The 17559-nt window shown below is 41.4% G+C and overlaps 1 protein-coding gene across 2 annotated transcripts in view; it reads right to left on the minus strand.

Annotated features, from left to right (window-relative positions):
• Window positions 1-17559, minus strand: part of ADRA1A (adrenoceptor alpha 1A) — an 83957-nt gene that overhangs the window by 3239 nt on the left and 63159 nt on the right. The window lies entirely within an intron of this gene.

Raw genomic sequence — 17559 nt, forward strand, 5'->3', positions numbered from 1 at the left:
CCATTCAAAAATTCATAATAAAATAGGGTCACCTGAATGTTCCCTTTGTTCTTTGATGCAGTATTATACAGGCACAGCCTAAATAATTATGAAATCTTTCTCTCCTGAATATTGGAGTTGGATATTTTCATGAGAATCCCAAATTTATAAAATATTGACTTGGCCAACTTTGGTCAGTGATTTTTGATTATTTTCCTTTGATGATGCCTTTTGACAATTTTCCTTTGATGATGCCTTTTGACATTACAGTATACTTGTCTGCTCAAAATACTCCAGTAGCAACAAAATGCTTGTCCATAGCTTGACATGCAGGGTCCTCCGCAGTGCTAAACCTACTCTAGATTCCTAACATTAATACTTCCACTCTAAGCAGACTCACTACAAACTTTCCCCCAGATCATTGCTCATTTTTTTTGTTCTCTTAAGTTGGGTCCAGATGTCTAAAATGCTCTTTCCTGTCCTCTTCACCTATTTTAGGTGATTTAGGTGAAATCCGCTAATTTACGCGGCAGGGATCAAGTTTCAGGCGTCTTTACATCTTATGTGGTCACTATCTCATAGCTCTTGGAAGCAGAATGGCAAAAGCATGGAACCCTAAAGCAGGAACTGTCTTAGAGGTTATTTTATTCAATTTCCAAGTTAAAAAAATGATGATTAAAGTGGCTGTCACAAACTTAATAGCTACAGTACTAACATAGTGATGGATAAAGAGATATAGAACTCCAAACCCAGTGTTCTGTATTCTCTGCACAACTTTTTTCTTTTGCCTCAGCTGAATAAAGGTCTTGATTTTATGTCTTTCTTTTTCTCTCTGCTCTAGAGACCCATCAGAGTCATGAAAAACTGATGGGTAGACTTAAAAATCTACTCTGGCAAGCATTGCCCTGAAATTTTTCAGAGAATCTCATAAATATAAACAAAGAGTAAAGTTAAATATTGCAGAGCCAGAGAAGGCAAAATGGTACAGTGATTAATGAGAGCATTTTTTTTCCTCTCTGAAACACACTCCCTGATAAATTCAGTGTGTCTCAAAGAAATTAAAACACACACACACACAACCACACACGCAGATGATGATGTTAAGTGAGAAAGCATGATTCTTTACTTTTAACATTTTCCTATAATTATAAGTTACTCATACGGAATGTCTGATTGGGAACAGGCTAAATACTTTACATACAATTTAATCATCATTAGTAACATCAAGAGTTACATGATTCCTACTGTAGAGCACAGGGAACTCTACTCAATACTCTGTAATGACCTATATGGGAAAAGAATCTTAAAAAAAAGAGTGGATATATGTATATGTATAACGGATGCACTTTGCTGTACAGCAGAAACGAACAACATTGTAAATCAACTAGACTCCAATAAAAAAATTTTTTTAAGTTATATGATTCGTATCGACAGCCCCATTTTACAAATGAAGAAACTGGTTTAATGAGGTTGAATAATTCAACAAAAGTCACTCAGCAGATGGTTACTGGGAGGGCTGGGATTTGTAATTGGGAAGTCTGACTTTGGGGCCTTTGTTCCTTTATCGAGTCTCAAAATATATTAGAATAATACATCTCTAGGGAATGAGGTTGGTGTGTAGAGAATGATGAGGTGTACAGTTGGGGGTGTTGAATTGGAAAGATGGTTTTTCAAACTTAAGCAGAGAGGTGAAGAAAGCAGCCAATACCAACATGAATGGTGGTTTTGTGTGAATGTAGTCAGTTCCAGAAAAAATTCATCTTAATTCTGATGCCTATATGTTGTCCAATATATCTTCCTGATAGTAACAGTGACAGGATTAAGGGAACCTACTTCACAAGGCAGACCCTGGCTCAGGCTTAACGAGAATATATGAGCAGGGCATGCCCCAAGTTAACCTTGTCTTGGAATTTCGCTATTCTGTAAATCAGCTAGAGAGGGAAATGTATTTCCATTATTTGAAGAGTTTAAGTTAAAAGAAAAAAAAAACACATGAATTCTGAATGTGAATGCTAGTGAGGTGATTTGGGATCCTTGGAATTTCCCATAATTCCTTCAGGGACACTCTGTGCTCACAGAGCCCCGTTCTGCATTCAGACATCTCAACATTTCCTTTTAGTCCCTTTCCTCCCATTTCTCTTCTCTCCTTCGAGGCCCCCTTAATGCCAGGTCTGGCCGACGCAGCGCCAAGTCACTCTGGCCTTCCTGTTGTTGTCCACAGCTTCGGAGGTAAATACTGGTCCTTTCCCTCATGTGCCCTGCTCAAAACACCCATTTCCTCACTGCAGCTGAGGTAGAGGGTGAGAAAGGAGATGGTTAAAATGAATTTACACTAAGATTTGAAAGTCAGATAGTCCAGCTTTAACCCTGCGGTAATACTGTGTTGCTAATCCAAGCAAATCTCTAGATTTTTGCCTTTTCAGATAGTGAATGGGAGCGTCTTCTGGCCAGAGGCTTTCCCATAAACGAAACCACTTGGTTTATCCCACCAGGTGTGTGACAGCACCTAGATGTGTTTAAACCTAGCATGATCTGCACACTCCCAGTCTGATGAGCCCACAGGGGCGGATCATGGGACCTATTTCTCCTGCCCACTGTGTCCATCCTCCCTTGGGGGTGATTCTCTCTTGGCAGCTCCCAGCTGGGGTTAAGAGAGAGACTCATAACTGTGCTTCTTTCAGAGGCGTTCCAAAAGTTAAGAAAAGACAGCACAAGGCTGTTTCCATCCTTATTTATATTATTCACATCTTTAGATAGCTTCCTTCCCTTCATTTTTCCTCTCCTAGGAAGAGAAGATTGAGCTGGGATCAGGCTTGGAAAAGAGTTGTTGCTTCCTGGTCTCGATCAGGGTGTGCTCATCTCGGTATCCACTTCCCCGCTCAAATCTTCCCACTCAGGCACCATCTTCTCTGAACTCCTCACAATTTCTATTCCCAACCACACTTTCTTCTCAGATCCCTCTCTTCTTGATGACGATGGTGTTTTTTAGACTTGGAAAGCAGCTGGACCGTGCTTCTCTCTGTCGTCCACCCGTCATGGCATGGAGTGCCAGGGTTGAACCTGCCTTGCTTAAGGATGGGCACCTAAGACCCAGTCACTAGGTTGTAAACTCCCTCTGAGCTGGTACCATGTCAGTTTTGCCTGCTCATGGAGCTCCAGGACCTAGCACACTGCTGGCATCTCAAAGGCATCCTTCTAATTTTTGCTGAATGAATAGCCGATTCCTTGAATGAGCTACCGAATGAATGAATGGTCCTCCCCATGACCCTGCTTCACAGTGTGGCCTGGTTTCTGCTCTGCCTGGGTCATAGCTCTTATTTCTCTTCCTGCCCCTGCCTTCCTTCTGTTGTCTCTTTCTTTTTTCTTCAGCCCAGTTTCTGCTCAAACCTCTGCTTTTCTCTGGGCTGTTATTACACTATTTTATTTTTCCATGCTGCATCACCTGGTGTCTAACACTCTAGTTTTCCTCCCCATGCTTCACAGGAAGAGCCAGACTTTTGAATTATCCACAGAAGCGTAAGGTCTCCTATTGTTCTTGTCACCGTAGGTATGTTGTGCTCTTCAACAACTTCTGTCCAGACTCTGCTTCAAGAGGAGCAAATAGCTTCTGGCTTAATTCCCGGGAACCCCTCGCCCTGCAGGCCCGGTCATCCTTTGCATATGAAATTTGCCTCATTTAATTCTTGAGCTTTGGAAAATCCCCAAGGCCCTGGGGACTCTTCCCTTCACTGAGTTTTCCTCCACAATTTGATCCTGCTGCAGAATTTCTGACTCTTCTTTTCAGGACCCTCCAAACTCCCTGATCAACGAAAACTTGGCCAGACTGAGATGGGCAGAGCATGAATGTATCCATGAACACCATCAACATCTTCACCCTTGGAGAGTCAAAATCTTGGCTTCCGTTGTCAGGGTCCCTAGATTCCAATGAGAAATTGAAACTGATGTGTTTGAGGGATGCCACTTAAGTCTCATCACTTGATGTCCCCTCCATTGGAAGCATTTGACTTTTTGTTTCTGATCTGGGGCTTATCTGTAGGCTTATGACGGTGGACACTGGGGACCATCTTAGTGAAGGCTGTGCCACTAGAGTCACGTTTTAGCTACAAAGTTACAGCAAAATTTGCTCTCAACGCCCCCAATACAAAGAAAACCATTTTCCGGCCAATGCTGGTCTCCTAAGTGAGTTTTCTCCACCAGTGTTCCAGTTCACTCTAAGACACAGTGAGGATAAAAATAGAGTTCTCAAATTCCAACCCAGCACTGGTAATAGAAGGTTCCTCTTCAGTTCAGCTCTTGCAGAATCAGGGGACTCGGTATAGAAGCAGAGTCAGTCTTCTGGGTTCTAACCTCCCAGCTTCTAAGCTTCGTTTCACCTACCTGAAAACTTGACATCTTAATGACAACCTTGAGAGACATTGGGTTATGACAAACCCTAATTAGCTGGAGTCACAGAATGCTAGGGTGTGAAGAGTGGCAGAAACCTAGCAGGCACTGTCAACCTGTCCTGTGCAGATGAAGGTAGTACAGGTGGGAAGGGAGAGTGGTTCCCACAAAATCATCTGCTCATCTGTGGTCCAGTCAGAATGAGACCCAGACTCTGCTCTGCTTCCCCCATTTCTGCTCCTGGCCTTGTGCACCACGTGGCAACCCCAGAATGGCTGGGAAGTGTTAACGGCAATATGTCTAGCTGTTGTCACAGGATGACAACAGGTTCTGCAGAGATGATGAGAAAGAAGGGGGAGGAGAGTAGTATCATCAATAACTACATCATTTTAAAAAGTTGTACTGTTCAAACACTGGGGGAAAAAAGCAGTGGGTGATGATCTTGGAAGGGCTTATCTGAAGGGTATCACATTCTGAAGACTGGAGTTTGAATGACTGCAATTTAAAAAAAAATATGGACTCCAAAGCAGAAGCTAATGCTATGTGACCATAGGAGACAATAACCCTTAATCGTTTCTCTTTGTCCAACCAGTAGTCTCTCCACACGTCTGGTACCAGTCCAATGTGGCCGGTATACCTCTAATGAACAGGGGAGACACACAAGCTGTTACACAAATAGATGGCCAGTTCCCCAGGCCAAGGAGCTCCAGTGCCAAGCAATATTCAGGCCAGATCAGTTGGCATCTTCTGGCCAGGAAAAAAGTTCTGTCCCATTGATGTAATTCCAGAGAAAAGCTGTTGGAATCAGAGTATGAGCACAGACAGACCCAAGTTTATTGTCATCCTGGAGTCTACCAGACGCCTCCATGTTTCGCTGCTGGTTTTCCTGTGTCACAGTGACTTGCCTGAGCCCTCCTGAGGTTTATCCAGGGGCCACCCTTGGGCAAGTTTCAGCCAGACAAGAATATTTAGGTTAGCTACCTGGAATGGTGGTCAGAAATCCCTAAGAATGCTGACCGGATTAACTGCAGACTAGAACCCTAGGCTCTCAACCCAAGATTCATGGATAGACTTCCCATGAAATGAAACACAGTCTGTGTATGAACAGAGATTTTCCTGAGAACAGGAATTCAGCTTTTGTCAGCTGCATACAGTGGTCTTGGAGACGCAAAAGATGGCTGAGCCTGCCTCCCAGCTACTGAGCAAAAGCTGAACCTCTGGCTGGGGCACGTCACTTAGCCCATATGTCCTGATAAGAGCATCCAGCTTACGAACATGGTAAGAGGATGCCAGTTTACACCTCTTTAGAAGGACCTGCTCTTTCCTTCTCCTAGTTAACTGGGACTTGAAATAGCACAGCTCTCACCTTGTGCCTGAGGGCAGTCATCTGATTGCTCCCTGGAGAGAGTTAATATGTTGGGTCTTTTCTGAACTTTCTGGAGGGAAACTTGAATAGTCATCAAGGTGAGGAAGGATGGTGTGGGGAGGGTGTAGTGAGCAGGGGAAGAGAGGCACACTGTTTGCTGGGTATATAGCATTGAACAGAACAAATCTGGAGCACTGTGGGGACCCAGTGGAGGATGGGAGCACTGCCTCTTTTCTCTTTTTCTGGGGACTGAGGTATATCAGCCTATGGTTACTGTTGTCAAAAACCACTGCTTCTTCCAACCATGGTGGGGCAAAAGGTTGGTTGGGGAGACATTTTCTCATACCTCATACTTCTGCAAGTGGGAGACATTCTTTATGGGATCTTTCTGGCTGGTCAAGTGTAATTCTGCAGAATCAGGGATTTTATCCTGGAGGAGTCCAAGCTGCTGGAAGTAAAGCTCCTCAAAGAGTTCCTCTCTCCAGTTACCGAAGCCCCAAACAATATTTCTCCTCTTAGCAAAGAGGACTGTGTCTCCCAGAACATGCATGTGAGGCCTCCAAACCCACGATGACTCGGGAGAGAATGACTGACCCAGGTGTACTCCACTCACCAGGTACATTTCCCTAGAAGAGCTCTTTGTGTTGCCTGTTTCCTTTTGAAATGAGTACACAATTCAGACGATTTCAACAGATTGCAAGATTTTTTTCTCCTTTACTTAAAATATATTTTGATTCAGGAAAACGATAGTAATTAAGTCACGAGTTCTTTTGTAGGTTGTTTCCTCAAAAGCAATCTCCTTTCATAAACCAACTTATTTTCCAAACTTTGCCTTTTTTCATTAAGGTCACCATTGTTTCATGAGTCTCACGTTAGAAGCATCTTCTTAGCATCTCTACAAAAGCTTTCTCCTACCACCCAGTGTAAAGAAGAGGCGTCCTCAAGCGTATACCTGTGAGTGTGGTTTATTTCTTTCACGGCATGTACGATTTCTTTTTTTTTTCTTTCAAAAAAATTTTCTTTTTCCTTTTTCTTGTGATGAGGATGTTTAAGATCTACCCTCTTAGCAAACTGCAAATGTGCTACTGTATTATTAACTATAGTTACCATGCTGTACGTTATATTCCCAGGACTTATTTGTTTTATAACTGGAAGTTTGTTATCTTTTGATCCATTCACCCATTTCATACCCTGTAAGTCGTCTTGTTTACTTGTTTTCTTTGACAGTCTCATTCTCCAGAGTGTCGAATAAGCACTCCAGTGGTTTTCTTTTGGAAAACCAAAACTGTCAAAAATGATACCCAAGTCTGTGCCAGGAGGGATGATTAAAGAAACTTGTGGGGAGATGGCCAGAAGGGAACAGGGCAGATTGAAAGGGGGGAACTCGAGGTCCTAGGTTAGGTTTTAGGGAAAACATCCTGATATCCATCCTGGAGATCTGTGTCTTCTGGAGGGAAAGAAGGGCTGGGAGGAGAAGTCCCAGGGTTGTTGTCATGAGACACACCTGTGTAGAGGCATGTGTGACACTCTGAGGCCCAATGACAGTGAGTCACACTGAGTGGGAATGGCATTTGCTCTTCTGTGGTCCAGGCTGCTGGTGGCTCCGGGGTACCCATGCTCCTTGGCAACATGGGGGCTTCACACACACACATCTAGGGCCTAAGGTGCTATGGCAGACGTCATCTGCTCACATCCAAGGGGATGGGACAGAAAGCAGTGGAAGCCATGAGGGAAAATTCCCAGAAACAACCAAAGGAAGGGGAGGTTTTTCAAGGGGATAAGGGAACCTCATAATAGTGAGATCCGCCAAGATATGTGTTGTACATGATCTTTTTGTTGCTGATAAGATCAAGTTCAAGCTCATCACCTTGTCATTCAAGGCCCTTCGTCATTTGGTTTCACCAGCCTTAACACGACATTCTCTCCCGTTATTCATTCACTTAACAAGTAATTTGCTTAATGCCTTCTACGAGATAGGCACTGTTGTAGACATTGGAGATAGAATGATCAGGAAGATGCACAAGGTTCCTGCCCTTGGAGTTTACATTTTATAAGTATTTCCAATAAACACCTGTTGAACTGAATTGTGAATTTCCAACAGCAAGGCTGTCTTCTTGCCATGGTTGACTTTTCTGTAACTCTGTTAATCCACCAAGGTGACTATGGCCTCTGCCCACACGGTTGTCACCTTCATTCTCCTGCTCCGCTCTCAGTGACCTGTCCCTCTCCCCTAGTCAAACTTGGATTCCTTCAAAATCTCTCTGTCTTCAAAATTGTGCTTAAAATCCAGTTCATCCATGAACCTTTCCTTCTTGATAGTGTAACTTGTTTTCTCACCTCCCCTAAGCATTCGACCTTAATTCCTTTTCTCTATATAGCACTCGTCACCATCTTCTACGCTTATTTCTTCTTTGTCCCTTTCCTTGAATACGAACTCCTTGAAGGCAGAGGTTTTTGTCTTTTCATTTCACTGCTATGTCCGCAATGCCAACAACAGTTTATAACATATAGTAGGCTCACAACAAATACTGTTGAACGAATAACACAATCCTTACTTTTAATGTCTCTCTAAAGACACATACTACTCCTTATCCTTCCTTTAAATTTCCTTCAGTGACGAACAAAATTCTCAATAAATGTGTATCAAATCAACGGATGACATTTGTTGATGGAAGAAAATGACATTTTGTATAAAACTCCTGCTTCAACCACTTAAAGGTGGAAATACACTCTTAAATGGAGAAACAGAGAGTGTCTTAACTCCCATTCCAACACTTTATCTTCCCGATCTTCAAGACACTCATATTTACACAAAAATAAAACCATTCTACAAATAATTTTGTACAGCTAAGTTGTAGGCACTTCATAAAATGATTACTTCCAGTACTTATAAAGACATTTTATAGGGCCCTGTAGGAAAGGTCAGAGCCTGTCATTAAGCCGCGATAGTCATCAACAGTCTCGCATATTTGTGGGATGTGAATCCAAGGCCAAACACCACAAATCCGAAGCAGTGACAGAAACAACCAAAATCGGTCGCCCAGGGAGGAAGCATGGGAGTTCCTCACGATGATGTGCCTTCATGTTCAGCCTAAAGGCTACTGCAGGCTCTGTTCCAGAGTCTGGCCACCAGGGACATGGGGGAGTTGGCCATGTAAGAGGTGAGAGGTCAGAGGTGACCAGGGGAGCCAGCAGGGACTGTTGACTCTGGACTGAAGGTAAAGATATGGAATCTGAGTTCTCTGGACAAGTCCCTACTTGGAAATGACATCCCAGGTCCTCTCACTGGCCACTGGGTCACCCAGAGGCATGTCCCCTGATGCTGTAGGCATCCTCCAGGAATATCATCTAGCTCAGTTCAAGGTAGAATACAAAAAACACTTTGCTCTCCACCGGGAGCTCCTGCACATCCCCTTCCCCTGCCTGGGTTACACCAGGGATGGAGATTTCCTTTGGCCCCTGCTACTTCCCCCCAGCCCTAGACTCAAGCTGGACCAGACCAGCAGAATGCCTGACCTCCATCAAAAGCAGATGGTATTCAAACTGACATAACATACACGCATAGGCATTTTACTAGCTTATTTTTCAAAATAAAAGGTGCTTTTGGGGAAGCTGTAATCTGACTTCTAAATATAGCTGGGCAAACTAATTTTAAAATGCAGAAAAGGGTTGGGAAAATTTACTTTTTAATTTTAAAAGGCAATAGAGTATGGCCCTGTTTTGATTATAGACACCTTTGAAAAAAAGAAATGACTATGCCTCCATCTTTCATAATAAATGCAATGCCGAGACATCTCAGTGTTGCTTGCAGGAGACACTCTCATTCTTTTCCAACTTAACCAAGCCTTTTGCAGTCTCAACTGAGAACTGTCTGACACTCTAAGGGGGGAGATGGAGGTCAGGGAAGCTCATCCATTTCCATGGTTTCGATTTCTTTTTTTGCCTTGATGAATTCTCCAATCTCTATCCTGAGGCCCTAAGCTGGCTCCTAAGCTCAGTTCTGTATACACAACTATTACCAGACATTTTTCCTGGTGTTCCCAAACCATCTCATCCTTAACATAACCAAACTGAGTTCACTGTGTCTCACAAAACCTACTCTTTCTTCTCTGGTCCATCCTCAGTAGATGGCACCCCTTCCCCTAAGTTGTCCCAGCCAGAAACCCACCGTCATCCTCAACCCTTCACTCTCCCAACTCTTCCACTCCATCCAGCCACCCAGTGCAGACCACAGAACCTTCATTCTTCTTGTCACCATCCATCCTAGTTCCGGCCGCCATCATTTCTAGCTAGGATCCCGCATCAGCTTACCAACTAAGCTTCCTGATTCTCATCTCACTGCCTTCCAACCTGCTTTCACATTGTAGCCAGAGAGAGTCTGAGAAAACAAGGCTGATTTTATCTTCCTTGATTAAATCATTTCAGTGACTCCTCACTGAATTCAAGATCTAGCACAAATCCTGTACTAGGACTTATTAGGTTCATGGGTCTGGGAGAGTGAAAATCCACTTTGCTAGATAACTAGTTAGTAGACTTTGGTGATCCCAGTGCCATTCAAAGACTCTAGTTAGTATTATAGAAAAGTAGAAAATTATAACCAACAGGAATAACGGTGTGTAACTGTTACCTCAAGTGAGTGATAGAGCATTTTTGCTCGCTAGGATATGGTTTAGGGTTACAGATGTATCATTAAGGAGTCCTTAATCCTAAGGAACAAATATTTGGCTTCCAGACAGAATCATGCCCACTAAAAAGTCTTCTCAAGGTCAAGGAATAGAAACCACTTATGAATTTCCAGCCGTTCCAGTGGTAGTGATGACAGTGGTTCAGAGAGTTTTGCAACATCTGGAAGGTCTGAGTTGGGAATAAAGATGCCTGGAGGATAGACATGGAAAATGGTGAAGAAAAAGCAAAGACACAGACAAATGCCTTCGAGGCTTCCTGTAAAGAACTAATCCCGGGTGCATGGTGTGATTTTCTGTTACCAAAAACAGTCATGTTTCTAAGGAAAGGTTGTTCCCCACTGTGGTGGTTCCCCTCTGAAATGCCCACCCACTATCTGCTCGTCAGGTGATTAATTCAGAACTCACTAGATAATCGCAAACAATAGTTTTTGGATGCACTGTTAGAAAAAGTAGTTTCCCTCAGCAACTCCAGCCCAGCTGGGTTCAGTCCCCAGCCAAGTGTGGAAGCAGCAGAACTTTTACCTGGACTAGTTGTCAATTTGTCTCTCTCATTCACAGAAAAATTTCCATGGGAAGAGAAGCAAGCTACGGTTTGTCAACATGAAAATAATGATACTTATTGTTGTCTCTTATTCCAATTTGATTCTGGTGGGTTAGAAGTTAGCTCCACTTTACGTCTCGAGATGGTATCAGTGTTAGCAAGTGGCTGGCTTAGGAACATGCTAGAACCTGGGGCTCTGGCAGGTTTCCATTTTCCTAGTAGTTTGGTTTTTTTCAGAAAGCTTACATATCTAAGAATAACTAAAGAGGGATGCTATTAGCAGCAGGGAGACCAACTAGGAGACTAGTACATTAATCTGTCTTAGATTTCTGACCAATGGCTAAAAGCTGTAGGAAATCAGATTTGGGCTGCCCTGAAAATAAGTCTTAGCATCAGTGAAAGTATCCTAAGATAGGATGTATAGCCACTCACTGAAGCATCAGACCGGGGACCCAAGCATCATAAAGCATCCTATTAAAACACTCTTAAGGGAGCCTTCTAACCCTGAAGTTTTAGAACTCCCTAGGAAAGCAAACAGTACTGGGGGACAGAACATTGGTTGTTGTGAATGTCTTGCTTCCTTTTTAATACTGCAATAAAGAAATTGCGCATTGGAAGGATTTTAAGAGGCACATACATATAAGAATATGGACATGTTATTGGATCTGACAATTTACTCAGCTGATTTAACTTTTTCTGGGAATGGCATGTATTTCAATAATCTGTAAATTTTCTTCATAGTCTATTTGGGATCCAGCATACATATTTTGATCTAAATTGTTGTTGAAATTATTTATAGCCACTTCCCATAAACTCTTGAGGCACCTAGAGCCAAGCGGACATCTGGGCTACAAACAGATCAGGATGGGAATATGCAGAAAGGGTAAGGCACGTACTCAGGGTTACACAGCTAGTGAGCAGAAGGGCTATAGATTAAAAATTCTTGTCTTCAGACTCCCGCTTCATAAACCTTTCTATTCATTAATACACTGAATTTTTCAATTGCAAGAGTAGAAATATCTCTGATTATTTGGGAGTGCGCAGAGAATCTGCTCTAAGAAATATGGATGCCATCAAGATTATTATCTGTAGCTAGCATTTAGATATTAAGTATATAGCTTGAGCCCTTGCTTATTTTTTGAGCTCATGACCCATACATGCATCTCCACTTAGATGTCTCACACGAACCTCAATATTAATCTGTCCAAAATGACACCCTAATCTGTTTGCCTTCCAGTATTCCCCATCTCTATAAATGATACTTAACATTCACTCATTTGTTTGTGACAAAAACATGGCAGTCAATCCTGATACCTTCTTGATATCTCCAGTAGACTATACCTCCTAACAATGCCCAAGTCTTTGCACATCCCTCTGTCTCACTGTCATGGCCCAATCCAAGCCACCACCATCTATCATCTGCAAGAGAGTCTTCTCATTGGTCTCCTGCATGCATGTGTCATCCTCCTTTTTCTCTAGGATGATCTTTATGAAATGCAACTAACTCCAATTCCGTGACATCTCTGCCTATATGTCTCAAGCGCTTTCCAGTGCTCTCAGATGAAATCCACAATCACTAACACAGCTCCTCAGGCCATACGATCTGGTCTTGCCTCTCTCTCCTAATCTGCCTTGCATACCTTCCATGACGCCTCCAATCATCCTCACCTTCTCTCAATTCTCTGCCCCAGGACCTTCACACCTGCTGTTCCCTTTACATGTAATGTTCTCTCCATCTCCATCCCCTTTGTGGTGCTTACTCTTCCTCATCCTTTAGGTCTAAAATTAAATTCCAGCTCTTCAGGAAAACTATCCCTGATCTCTCTCTACCCACCTACACACTCCAGATTCCACCTAGGAATTCTCTTGATAAATGCAACCAAAACATCCTATACTCTTCATTCCTAACACTTGTCACCATTGTTCTTATATGATGACGTGTATGATGATTTGCTTAATGTCCTTCCCTATATAAATTTCATCAAGATAGGAATTGTGCCTGGCACAGCATAGGCATTTAGTAAATATTCATGAAAAATACTCACATTCACTGAGCACTCATATGCCAGACGCCGTGCAATGTATTTTGCAACATTATCCCCTTTAACTCCTCCCTACAGCCCTATGTGGACATATTCTCACGCCCATTTTACAGATGAAGAAACAAAAACAATCATCCGAGTGGCCAAGAAAATTAATCACACATCTTATGTACTATTTTTCAGAAAGCAGAGAAATGCATAATTCAAATCACTGAAACAACAATAAATTCCTCCAAGTTAATAATTTTGTTTGTTCGGGTTAGACATGATTGGCCACGTGAAAAACTGTGAACATTATATCCTGTCAAAAAACCTTTGACAAAACTCTATTAAGAAAGTAGGCTTAGAAAACAATCAGGTTAGACTAGGTCAGAAGGTATGATTTGTCATTTATTACAAAAAATTAGAGTTCAGGCCTAAAAGGAGAACTGAAATCTGCGGTTCTTGAACATGAAGAGTAGGAAAAAGTGAAGGAGAGCAAAATGAAAATAGTTACCATCTATTGTGGTGCATAAAAATACCAATTCCTGGGCTTCCCTGGTGGCGCAGTGGTTGAGAGTCCGCCTGCCGATGCAGGGGACACGGGTTCGTGCCCTGGTCCGGGAAGATCCCACATGCCGCGGAGCGGCTGGGCCCGTGAGCCATGGCCGCTGAGCCTGCGCGTCCGGAGCCTGTGCTCCGCAACGGGAGAGGCCACAACAGTGAGAGGCCCACGTACCGCAAGAAAAAAAAAACAAAAAACAATTCCTGCTACAGACTCTTTAGAGCTGTTCCTTGTTCCTGGGAAGGAAATCCTGATTGCTCACTTACTGGTCTACTGTTAAGGGCAGGTTTCCTACCTTCTCTGTGCCTCAGTTTCCTCCTACAGGTAAGCACAGTGCCTGGCTGTAAGCACTCATCACATCTGAGCGATTTCTTCTTGCATATATGTCAGTTCTGCATCTAGTTTCAGGGTATCTCCCTCATTCATCAGTGCTGATCTTGTCTATTTTTAACCTTCAGGGATACCTTCCAAGGTCAGAAACCAGACCTTCTGGTTATCCATGAGTATATCTTCCTATCGAGATGCATCTGGGATTCTTGTTCTGACAGTAGGGCTCTGGTCTCCTGTGAGCCCTCCCTGACAACATTTCTACTTGATTATCTCCTTAAACAGTGATAAGCCAGGTACCTCACCTGTCATTTTCTCAAAGCAGCTGCTCTGAGAATTCCCAGGTACTTGGAGAGAACTTTGATGCTTATTCACTGTATTGGGGGGAAACGTTCATTCACACTGACGTGGGTTCCCATTTCTTGGATGGCCTGCTGCCTGTTAAAACCTAACTTTGGCAACAAAAAGGAAAGGTATAATTTTGTCCGTTTGAGAATTTTCTTGGACTGGGTTGAGTCTCATTACATACATAGTAGGTGCTTTTCCAAGTTGTGCTGTGTCCAGACTAGGGCTAGAGCTACACTCTCATTCCATTGCATTTCCCTCTTGAATCCCCTCCTCACGAAGGGGCACCTGGCCTTTCTACCACCTGGCACTTTGTTTCTTATTTTTGTCTGTTTTACATGAAAAGGCTCTTAGGAATGAGGCATAGCTTTCTTGGTTTTGTCTTCAAAGTTTTTAAAGTTTCACGATCCCATAAAACCTGCAAGAATTCTTCAGAGACCATGGGAGTGACAATGGCAGTTCTCGTAATAATAACAATAAAAATAGATGTTAATTATTGAGCACTTTCAAGTGTCCAGTATTGTGTTAAGTGCTTTTCATGAATCACCTCATTAACTCATCACAACCCTATAAGGTTATACTGTTTATCCCCATTTTGCAGATGAGGAAAATGGGACTTGGGGAGTTTAATAACTTGCCACGGAACAATCAGCTAGTAAGAGTGAAGCTGTGTTCAGATCCACCTCTGTTTGACTCCAGATCCTGCACTGCACCCCGTAATACTGAACTTGTCAAACAAACCAATCAAAAAAATGAGAAAACCTAGATAGACATTTCTCCAAAGAAGACATACAGATGGCCAACAGGCATATGAAAAGATGCTCAACATCGCTAATTATTAGAGAAATGCAAATCAAAACTACAATGAGGTATCACCTTACGCCGGTCAGCCGGTCAGAATGGCCATCGTCAAAAAGTCTACAAATAATAAATGCTATAGAGGGTGTGGAGAAAAGGGAACCCTCTTGCACTGTTGGTGGGAATGTAAACTAGTAGAGCCACTATGGAGAACAGTATGGCGATTCCTTAAGAAACTAAAAATAGAGTTATAATATGATCCAGCAATCTCATTCTTGGGCATGGGTCCCCAAAAGATGAAAACTGTAATTTGAAAAGATACATGCACCCCAATATTCATAGCAGCACTATTTACAAGGGCCAAGACATGGAAACAACCCATGTGCCCATCAACAGATGATTTATTTAAGAAGATGTGGTATAATATATTAAACACACACAATGCAATATTACTCAGCCATTAAAAAACTAATGAAATATTGCCATTGGCAGCAACATGGATGGACCTAGAGAGTATGATACTAAGTGAAGTAAGTCAGATAGACGAAGGCATATAACATATGGAATTAACAGATGCAAATTACTTTACATAAAGTAGATAAGCAATAAGGATTTACTGCACAGCACAGGGAACTATATTCAATATCTTGAATAACTATATTCAATATCTTGTTTTATATATATATATATATATATATATATATATATATATAACTGAATCACTTTTCTGTACACTTGAAATTAACACAATGTTGTAAATCAACTATATTTCAATAATAAAACAAAAACAATGACTACACACCTATTAGAATGGCCAAAATCTAAAACACTGACAACACCAAATGCTAGCGAGGAGGTGGGGCAACAGGAATTCTCATTCATTACTGGTGGGAATGTGAAAATAGTACACCACTTTGGAAAACAGTTTGGTGGTTTGTTTTTTTTACAAAACTAAACATACTCTTACCATGCAATCCAGTAACTTATGCTTCTTGATATCTACCCAAAGGAGTTGAAAACTTATCTCCACACAAAAACCTGCACATGGATGTTTAGAGCAGCTTGATTCATAATTGCCAAAACTTGGAAGCAACCAAGGTGTCCTTCAGTAGGTGAATGGATAAATAAGCTGTGATACATCCAGACAATGGAATGTTATTCAGTGATAAAAAAAGAAATGAGCTATCAAGTTGTGAAACAACATGGAGGAACCTGAAATGCATATTACTAAGTGAAAGAAGCCAATGTGAAAAGGTAAATACTGTATGATTCCAACTATGTATGATATTCTGGAAAAGACAAAACTATGCACATAGTAAAAAGATCCATGGTTGCCAGAGGTTAGAGGGGAGGGAGGGAGGGATGAATGGGTGGAGCATGGAGAATTTTTAGGGCAGTGAAACATTTGTATGTTACTATAATGGTAGATACATGTCATTGTACATTTGTTCAAACCCATGGAATGTACAACGCTAAGAGTGAACCCTAATGTAAACTATGGACTTTGGGTGATTATGACATGTCAATGTAGGTTCATCAATTGTAATGAATGTAGGATGCTGGTCGGGGATGTTGATCATGAGGGAGGCTGTGTGTATGTGGGGAGTATATGGGGAATCTCTGTACTTTCCTCTCAATTTTGCTGTAAATCAAAAACTGTTTAAAACTTTTATATGAAAAAGACAAAGCCTTTCAGAGTTAAAAAAATTAAATAAGTACTGTTTGTGAAAGAACTAAAATAAAAAACAAAATATCATTACATGGCTAAAAGAAAAATGTAGTTTGGAATTAACACACACACACACACACACACACACCAACATGGGGTAGCAATATTAGTATCAAACAAAACAGAATTCAAAGTGCAAGGCATTTCATGGGATAGAGAAGCTTATTTTATGTTGATAAAAGGCATACTTCCCAATAGAGCTGTATTTGTTAAATTTTATGTACCAAATGATATCAAATATATATGTATGTGTGTATATGTATAGATATTAAAATGCTCTTAGAAAAAGATTGATAAAGCTGTACTCATAGTAGAATGACTAAAATATAAACTCAGCAAAATATCTATTGATAATTTTTCAGCTGAAGAGTAGATCAAAACTGCAATGACAGACAACTTAGAAAATACTGAAATCTGAATTTCATATAATTTTTATGTGTTATAAAATATATTCTTCTTTTGATTTTTTTCAATCATTTAAAAAATGTAAAAATCATTCTTAATTCACAGGCCTTCAAAAAAAGGAAGCAGCTTGTATTTGGCCCGTGGGCCATAGCTTGCTAATACCTAAAGAAGGATTTATCCCTCACTTTAAGGGGAATTTGTTTGAGATTAGAAATCTTTTTTTCTGTTCTCTCCTTGATTATTAAAAATGTTTTTTATGAACAAAGGTTTCTAAAATTATAATTAACGAACAATGTTCTAGAAGGCACAGTCAATGCAATGGCAGAAGAAAAGAAACGGGATAAAATGGAAAAGACAACTTATTATTATTTGTATACTGCATACTAATGATTTGTTGCCTGGAAAACAAATGGTG

The sequence above is a fragment of the Phocoena sinus genome, chromosome 6, assembly GCF_008692025.1.
Source record: "Phocoena sinus isolate mPhoSin1 chromosome 6, mPhoSin1.pri, whole genome shotgun sequence".
Classification (NCBI taxonomy): Eukaryota; Metazoa; Chordata; class Mammalia; order Artiodactyla; family Phocoenidae; genus Phocoena; species Phocoena sinus.